General features: G+C 39.8%; 1 protein-coding gene across 1 annotated transcript in view; it reads left to right on the top strand.

The window, feature by feature from the left end:
* tgfbr1b (transforming growth factor, beta receptor 1 b) overlaps window positions 1-8222 on the top strand; it is a 54602-nt gene that overhangs the window by 1120 nt on the left and 45260 nt on the right. The window lies entirely within an intron of this gene.

Genomic DNA, 8222 nt, shown 5'->3' with positions numbered 1-8222 from the left:
GAGAAGCTGATTCAGACGAACTGCATTTTTTTTTTCAATCCTCATTCATTTGTCATCTGATTTTTTTTTAAAAAAACCGTTAAAAATAAAGGCTGTGAACGCTGGAGATGTGCAGCAGGGAAGTTGGTTACGTTTGCTTTGGACTTTTAAAAAAATCCTTTCCAGTAGTTGCACATGTTCCTGTAGTTTTGGGTAAACGACTTGACAAGAACTCTGCAGGATGTAAGTCGTATGTCGACATCTTTGGAAATGTGAAGCCACTCTTGTGAAATTATGCATTTGATTGTCATTCAGCCTTAAAAGATATCTTCAATGTGATGGATCACTTTTTTAAAAAAATAAATATCTTTTCGAATGTTTAGGAGACCAGTTTTCACGAACTGGATCCGCTTCTGAAGCGTTGCTCACTGCATCGCTATTTTTTTTCCCTGGTGCCGCAAAATAATTGAACGACTTGCAGTGATGTTTAACGTGGCGAAGTCCTGTGGTGCTTTGTGAATGGGTATAATGCCTAAGAAAATTGTGAAGTAGTTTTGGAATGTTTAAATCTGATAAATCGCAGTGTAAGTGTTTACAAAAATCTTGTTTATGCATTAGCCTTTTAAGTCAAGTTCCAATAGCTTCGTATTTGGGAGCCAGCTGCCAATGTTTACAATTGTTAGATCGAGTTTTCTGTGCTGGAGGGAGTATCTGAAACTCCAAGGTATAAGCTGGATTCACGAGTGTGTTGTCAGTCTGCAGAAGTCAAAACCAGTAGTGTGGATGCTAAATCCTTCAGATCTGAATTTTCTAAAACCAATATAAAAGCTTTTGAGGGCAATTAAACATCATTAACAGTTATTTGACTGGGAGTGTTTGTGTTCCACCCTAGAATTGACATTCTTGTAACTAAAGTTACTGGCATAAAAGCTGCTGATAATGCTTCGGAACATCTTTTTAGTGTGCACTATCTTCATGCACACTTGTATCTCTTTAAGAATCCTTCTACCTAACTAATCCCTAGATGTACAAGGAAGCGACTAAAGGTTAAACCCCTCTCCAGATTCTTTCCATTCCTGTAAAAACTGTACAACAACCACAATTTGCTTCATTGTTGATTACTGTTTTTTCTCCATTAGCTCTGAAATAGAGATGTAGATGTGTTTGAAATGTAAAGCAAATGCACCACAACATTGACTTGATGGAAATGAATATATGCTTATTAATATTTCAAGGTATTTACTTCACAATTTCACTTGTTTTAAGCCAATAATCTGCAGTTGTTTGGATTTCAATGAGTTTGTGACTTTGTTGTCAAATTGCATTTCAGACAGTAGAGCAGTGAAAGTAAATCACCATTTTTAAAGCAGTTTCCGGTTTTTGTTTTTCTTGAAAGTATGCATTGTTGTGACACTTGTATGCTGAGATATGCTGCATCTACAGCAGAGGATGCTGCCACAGGCAAGTAATGCAGAGAATTCTGGAGAAACCCAACAAGAATGGCAACATTTGTGGCGAAACAGAGTTAATGCGTTGAATCCAATGTGACTGATTCTGAGGAATGGTCACACTGGACTTGAAATGTTAACTCCACAGATGCTGCCAGACCTGGTGATTTCTCCAGCATTCTGTGTGTTTCAGATTTCCTGCATCCACAGCATTTTGTTTTTAATTTAGAATCAAAGGTGACTGTTAAAACCACAGTTACATATTGCATTTTGTAAGTAGTGTTTACATAACATCAGTGTTTAGTGTTCAGTAGTGTTGAGATCATGCACTATACTAGGTGGAAGTGTGGATATGATATTGAAGTGGAGATGTTGTGTCTGGCCCTAGGTACAATCTGTTCAAGCTGAGCTTTGTGTAGGAAAAGAGATTGTTTGGAGGTATGGAAAATTGTGAACTTTGAAGGCAACTGACTTGAATTGAAGGGGAAATATGAAGTAGTTAGCTCGTAAATTATAAGTGGCAAAGAGATCTGAAAGAGGAGAAATTGTATAGACCTCCAACCAGAAGTAGTCCATAGCTTAGGAAATGGACGCAAACAACTAGTCAGCAGACAGGGTGTGGTGAAATGTCAGACAGGTCCTGTTTTCTAGACTTTCTGCTTGATTAGATAAGTGCTGCTTTCATCATATCCTAATATGGTACTTTTGATTTCAACATCCACACATGTTTGCACTAACAGCTGTGAGATAATTCATTTTGTCCATGCTGTATAATGTGGAGAGTGACAGTTGGGTAACAAAGTGTCTTAGATGTCAAAATAGCTTTCCTTAAGAATAGTGATGGAACCCTGGTGAAGTGTTTTAACAGGTCACTCGGATCTACTGCTATTAGCTGGCTCCATGCTGTTTGGGTTCAGATAACGCCCCCCAGCCTGTTGGGAACTGAGAAGGTTGCTGGCTCCATGCTGCTGAGCAGTTGGCTTTGGAAGTCCTGGGGCATTAATGAGCTCGGTGGATTTGATAAGAAGCTGTCTGCTAGAGACCTGGTTATGCAAGTAAGCAGCCATAGCCTGCTAGTAAGACTGGCATTTGACACAATTCCCAGCATTGGGATTCTGCTGGAAAGTGAGCAATCATCAAGGTAGTTGTAATTGAGTGTGGTTTTTGAGGAACATTGGTGGCTAGATCTTAGAAAGAGAAGAACTGAAATCCCTTGAGTGGACAGAGTTTTAAAGGAATTTTGAGACTGTTGTTTGTGATTTTAATTTTTAAATAGTGTTGTACTCAGTGGTTGTTGAGAAATTCATAGGATCAGTCCTGCTTGCATCTGCCTTTTAATGTGTAGAGTGTGATGTGTTTGACCACAATTTGTTAACCTCATTAATTGTGGATTTAGAGTATTAGACCAGTATTGTACATTATTTCCTTTGACTTTTTTTATTAAATTAATTCAGTTTATTTGAAAATTGTGGAACCTTGTGGCTTTAGTCCCCAGTAAATAACTGGAAATTCAAATTTTGTCTACTTTTTAAGCTGAATGTTTATGATCCTTTTAGGCAAAAAATGAAGATGTAAATGGAGGATGGGGTTTGGGTGGTTGATTAAACTAAATTTTTTTCAGATCAAAGTCTCAAGTTGCCTGGTAAACAAAGTTAGATTTTAAAATATCCATATACTTCCCAGGTTAAAGATTAAAGATAATACGACTTTCTATCAAGAAACCGTCTTGGGCATTGTAACCATCTAGGGATATCTGCAAACAATCCCTTTGGAGTGGAGATGACCTGTCCACTCTGATCCAGCTGGTTCTGAAATGATAAGTCTATTATGTAGTATGTAGAATTTGCCACATGGCGGGCAGCTGGTGGTTAAATGCTTAGGTATATAGATTTTTTTTTGTTTTGGAGGTTTTTGCACTCTTCCAATGCCTTCATTTAATGTCTGCACAGTCACGATCCTTTTCTAGACCCTTTAGTGTAGACCCTTTTCTGAAGAAGGGTCTAGACCCAAAACGTCAGCTTTCCTGCTCCTCTGATGCTGCTTGGCCTACTGTGTTCATCCAGCTCTACACCTTGGTATCTCAGATTCTCCAGCATCGGCAGTTCCTACTATCTCTGTAACAATAATATCTCTTGATGCGTTTAGTTTTACTCATTATTGTGCTTGGTCGCAAGCTAGGAACTTGCAAGAATAAGCAGTAATGTTGAACCTTTTCAGAGATACTTGGCATCCTGAAAGGGCTTCTGCTGTTCTCCTGGGAATCTCTGACTGTATCTGACTTCTGAGTAATGAAATTACTTTGGGAATCTGGTGTTAGGCATGTGAGCTGGCTTTGAGTGTTTAATGTCTTGTCACTGGACAAGTTGCTTGGGACAAGTCGTTGTTGTTGGAATGCCCCCTTGCAACTAGGTGTGGAGGATCTTGCAAAGTGATTATTGGTTATACTTCTGTAGTGCTTTGAGGTGCCTGCTGCAGATTGTATGCTTCGCAGACTTGGACAAAAGTCAGGGAATCACTGCTATCTGCTAAACTCTGACCTTAGTCTTGGGTCTGAGATCCTTGTGCTTAAATGCTCTTTTTTCCTTCTGTCAAACAAAGGCAGAGCTGTTGCATTGTAAGTGATAATGAATTTCATTGTGTGTCTGCTTTTGTCAGGATGTGGCTCCTAAGATGTGGAAAATGATCTATATTTTCCAGGATTTCTCTCTTGATATTAATTGACAGGGAGAGGTGTCATGATGTGGGAACCAGTTGGAAGAGGACCTTTTTGAGTGTTTAGAGAGAGGCCCATTTTTATCATGGGAGTCAACAGTAGCCTGGAGGTCAATTTCTGAGTGAGTGCACACAGGTGTCATCTGCATACTGCTGCGACTGAGATTGGAGCGGTTTTGGTTTGAATTGAGGACGGCATGTGAACAAGTTTCCATTTATTTTGGAGGTTATCTCTGTGCCAGTGGGGAATTTGCCGGAGTTGAGCTGCAGTGTTGCAGTGAGAAAAATGGACAGAAGGCTTGGTACAGTTAAACTCTTGACATCTGTCTGCAACGAAAAGAGTCATCTGGGAATGTCTGCATACAGGCCTTTTGTGTTATCGTGAAGATGGGTGTGGGGTTAAAAAGTCAATCCAACTCACAGACTTCATCCTTCTCCCCGTAACTATCTGAAGCAGAACCAGACGTCTGCAACCTTTGTGACCTATTTGATTCTGAGATAAGCTTCCATTTGCCCAGCTATGACAGTCTATTTCGACTGTCACAACATAAACCACCTCCACTGCCTCAGTTTGCCTGTTAAAAAATACCTTCATCCGTGCCTCTGAGATGGTAAGAACTGCAGATGCTGGAGTCAGAGAAAACACGGTGTGGACCAGGAGGAACACAGCAGGCCAGGCAGCATCAGAGGAGCAGGAAAGTTGACGTGTCAGGTTAGGACCTCCTCCGTGCCTCTTAGTTCTAGATTTGACTATTCCAACACAGCCAATTGATGCCTTATCTTCCACACATCATAAATGTAAGATCTTCCAAATTACTGCTGCCTGTCTCCTAACTCATGCAAAGTCCTATTTGTCCGTCACTCCCTGCTGACTAACTACATTGGCTTATGCTTGAGTCATGCCTTGATTTTAAATTTATAATCTTTCAACTCTCAAAAATACCTGCACTTATTCAATTCTGGTCTCTTCCACATTCCTGATGATGTTCCATGTCAGCAGCCAGGCTGTCCACCTCCAAAACCACAAGCTGTGGAATTCTGTTTCCTTCTCTATCTCTCATCTTTTATGATGTTATTAAACATTTAATTCTCTTGCTGGGCTTTTGATCATCTTGCCTAGTATCTCATTACTTGTATTGGTGTCTACTTCTGTTTAATATCCTTAGGACATTACAGGACGTTATACAACTTGAAAGGTATAAATGCAAGTTATTTTAAGTCTCAAATTGTGGTTTAGTGAATTTGTCTGGATTACATAAAAGTCTCCGCATTTGTAATATTACTGAAGTGATAGTGGAGGTGGGACTCTTTTAGCAGTTCGGCATTAAGGAGATTAGTTTTTTTTTTCTAATTTTTTTATTTTAAAGAAAACACGGGAATATTTTAAGCAAACAGCATCCACCAGACTTTATTTTGTCTTGTGTCAATGATATCACAGTTTCAGGACTTGGCTCTGAGGTGTAAAAATGTGCAGGCAAAACTTGGCCTCTTGTTAATATAATTGCAGTTTCAGTATAAAGTGTTTATTCATTTGTTAATTTGTATTGGCAGGACCCAGTGACATGATTGTTTGGTACTGTACTAGTGTTAATTTCTCTATTGGAATTAATATTTAATATGATCCAATATTTGAAGCTAATTGATTTTCTGAGCAGGGATTGTGAAGTTGCTTTGATAAGAGATGTTGCTGTACAGAGCGATGCTGAGCTGTAAAGGATTGCAACCTTTACTAAATTCTGTTAAAATGATTTAATCTGTTTCAAAAACAAAAGTTAGAATAGTAAAGCTAGATAAGCTCAGCAGGTCTGGCAGCATCTGTGAAGAAAACATCAGAGTTATTGTTTCGGGTCTGATGACTCTTCCTCAGAACAGATTTAGTGTCTTGTTTGCCAGTAGTTTTGTTTAGTCCTTTGCGTTCATGAAATCTCAATCAAGTGCACGATTCAGTTTTATTTTACTTTTTAAGAACTGTAGATGTCAAGTTTGGTAGAGGTACAAACGTTTAAAGATTTTACAGTAGCCTGTGCTCCTGTAGATTTGGAAAAAATATTTTCCTTTGGGATTAGGGTACAGCTCTGTTTCATTCCATTCTTCACCCTGCAATTGTCAAAATGATGCTGTCAAAGTGTGCAGTGCATGTTGTCATGGAATATGTATGTATGACCGAGGAGCTCATCGGGCAGACTCTACTTTCATGGAATCATAGAATCACCAAGGCCATTTGGCCCAACAAGTCCACACTGACCCACCAAAGAGCATCCCACCCAGACCCATTCCCCTGCCCTTTGTCTGTAACCCTGCATTTCCCATGGCTAACACACCTAACCTACACATCTCCTGAACGCTGTGGGCAATTTAGCATGGCCAATTCACCTAACCTGCACATCTTCGGACTGTGGGAGGAAACTGGAGCACCTGGTAGAAACCCATGCAGATATGGGGGAAGAATGTGCAAACTCCACACAGACGGCCGCCCGACGGTGGAATTGAACCCGGGTCCTGGTGCTGTGAGACAGCAGTGCTAACCACAGCCACTGTGCCGCCCTTTGGTTCAGGCACACTTGCAGGATGGAAGATGATGGCGTACCTAAGGATTTATTCGTATGAAGAGGCAGCCAAAGCTAGACGACTAGCTAGATACTCAAAAGTTCATCTCAAGGTTGGTTGAAGGCTCCAAATTTCCATTCCCAGTGTTGATGACAGAGCAAAGTGATGATGTCATCTGAGAGTCAGTGTGCTGCACTATGGCAATAGCCATATCAAGGATAATGATCCTGAATGACACCTGATAACCACCTATAATGCAGCACATGGGACAGGTCCTGCATCTTGTGGATTCTGTCTTAAGGACATGCAGTGCACCATATAAAGTCACCCCATTCCTGGTGGATTTAATTTGCTGCTTGTCCATTATATGCAGAAGGCAGGATGCCAAAGATGACTGACATAAAAAATTGTGTGACTGTCAATTTATGATTGTCTAATAATTTCTCTTTTATTCAAATTAGTTTTTCATCTGTAGAGTTCAAAATGGGAATTCAACAGTTTTTGATCAGAACACTTCGGTGAAATTGGATGTAATGATTAAAGCAGCTCCAGCAAATGAACTTGCCTTTACGTCTTGGCTTTCGGACCCTTTGAGATGATCTAAACCTTTCATAGACAATGAATTAATTTTGAAGTGCCATGATTGTTATGTAGGCAGAAGTTAAGTTAATTTGTGCATGATAAACCTCAGATATTATGATTTAAATAAGTGTTGAATGGTTCTGGTGGTATTGGATACAGGATTAAAGTTGCTTTAGATTTTGTGTGAACTTCTGCTTATCTTCAAGATAAAGTCTATTGCTTTTATTTGCATTCCCCCGAATCTGGAGATAGGACTACACCAGTTAATGGTTTGTCCAGGAAACTCCTCCAACAGTACTGCATGCTGTTAGAAATGTGTAAGCCAAACTTTGTATCCTCGAAACATGAAGTGGTGTAAAGTCTCACCTTCTGTCTGTTAACGCTAACAGGGAATATAGGTGGCTTAAAAGTGTTATATTTCTGTCAGAAAGTTGTCCCTGTTCAAACAGAAGTTCGGTTCTACTATTAAGTGACCAGCTGTAGCAATGAAGTTTGGTGTGCTTTTGCCAAGGGAAGTGGTTGAGATTGCAGGTGTGAGGAACTGCAGCTGAAATCTCCTGTTTTAAAGCCCTGATTGTGATTTGTTGTCTCAGCATAGAGCTCAGATTTTAGTTGTGGCTGACTTGGGTGGTAAACTTTCACTTTACAAGCAAACTTGAGAGAGGCAGATTCATAAGATGTTTTTATACATTTTAAACCCAAAGGTCCTATCGCATGCATTTTAATGAATTTCTGGTGAGCTCCAGTGAATACGACTGAATTGGTGCTCAGCGAAAAATGCTTCAAGAGTTGTATGTAAATAGAACAGCAATGGATGAATCATGCAGAAATGACGTATGCGCTGACTCATGTGAAAGCTTTTCTAAGGTTTGGTTGTATCTTCTCAGCAGCTGTAACATTGTATTCTGCACTCTGTTCAGTTACCGTGATGCATTCGTACAGTGTGATCTTTCT

Source organism: Rhincodon typus, chromosome 4 (assembly GCF_021869965.1).
Source record: "Rhincodon typus isolate 14 chromosome 4, sRhiTyp1.1, whole genome shotgun sequence".
Lineage (NCBI taxonomy): Eukaryota > Metazoa > Chordata > Chondrichthyes > Orectolobiformes > Rhincodontidae > Rhincodon > Rhincodon typus.
Note: the sequence above shows the minus strand (reverse complement) of the source record. Positions and strands in the feature narration are given on the sequence as shown.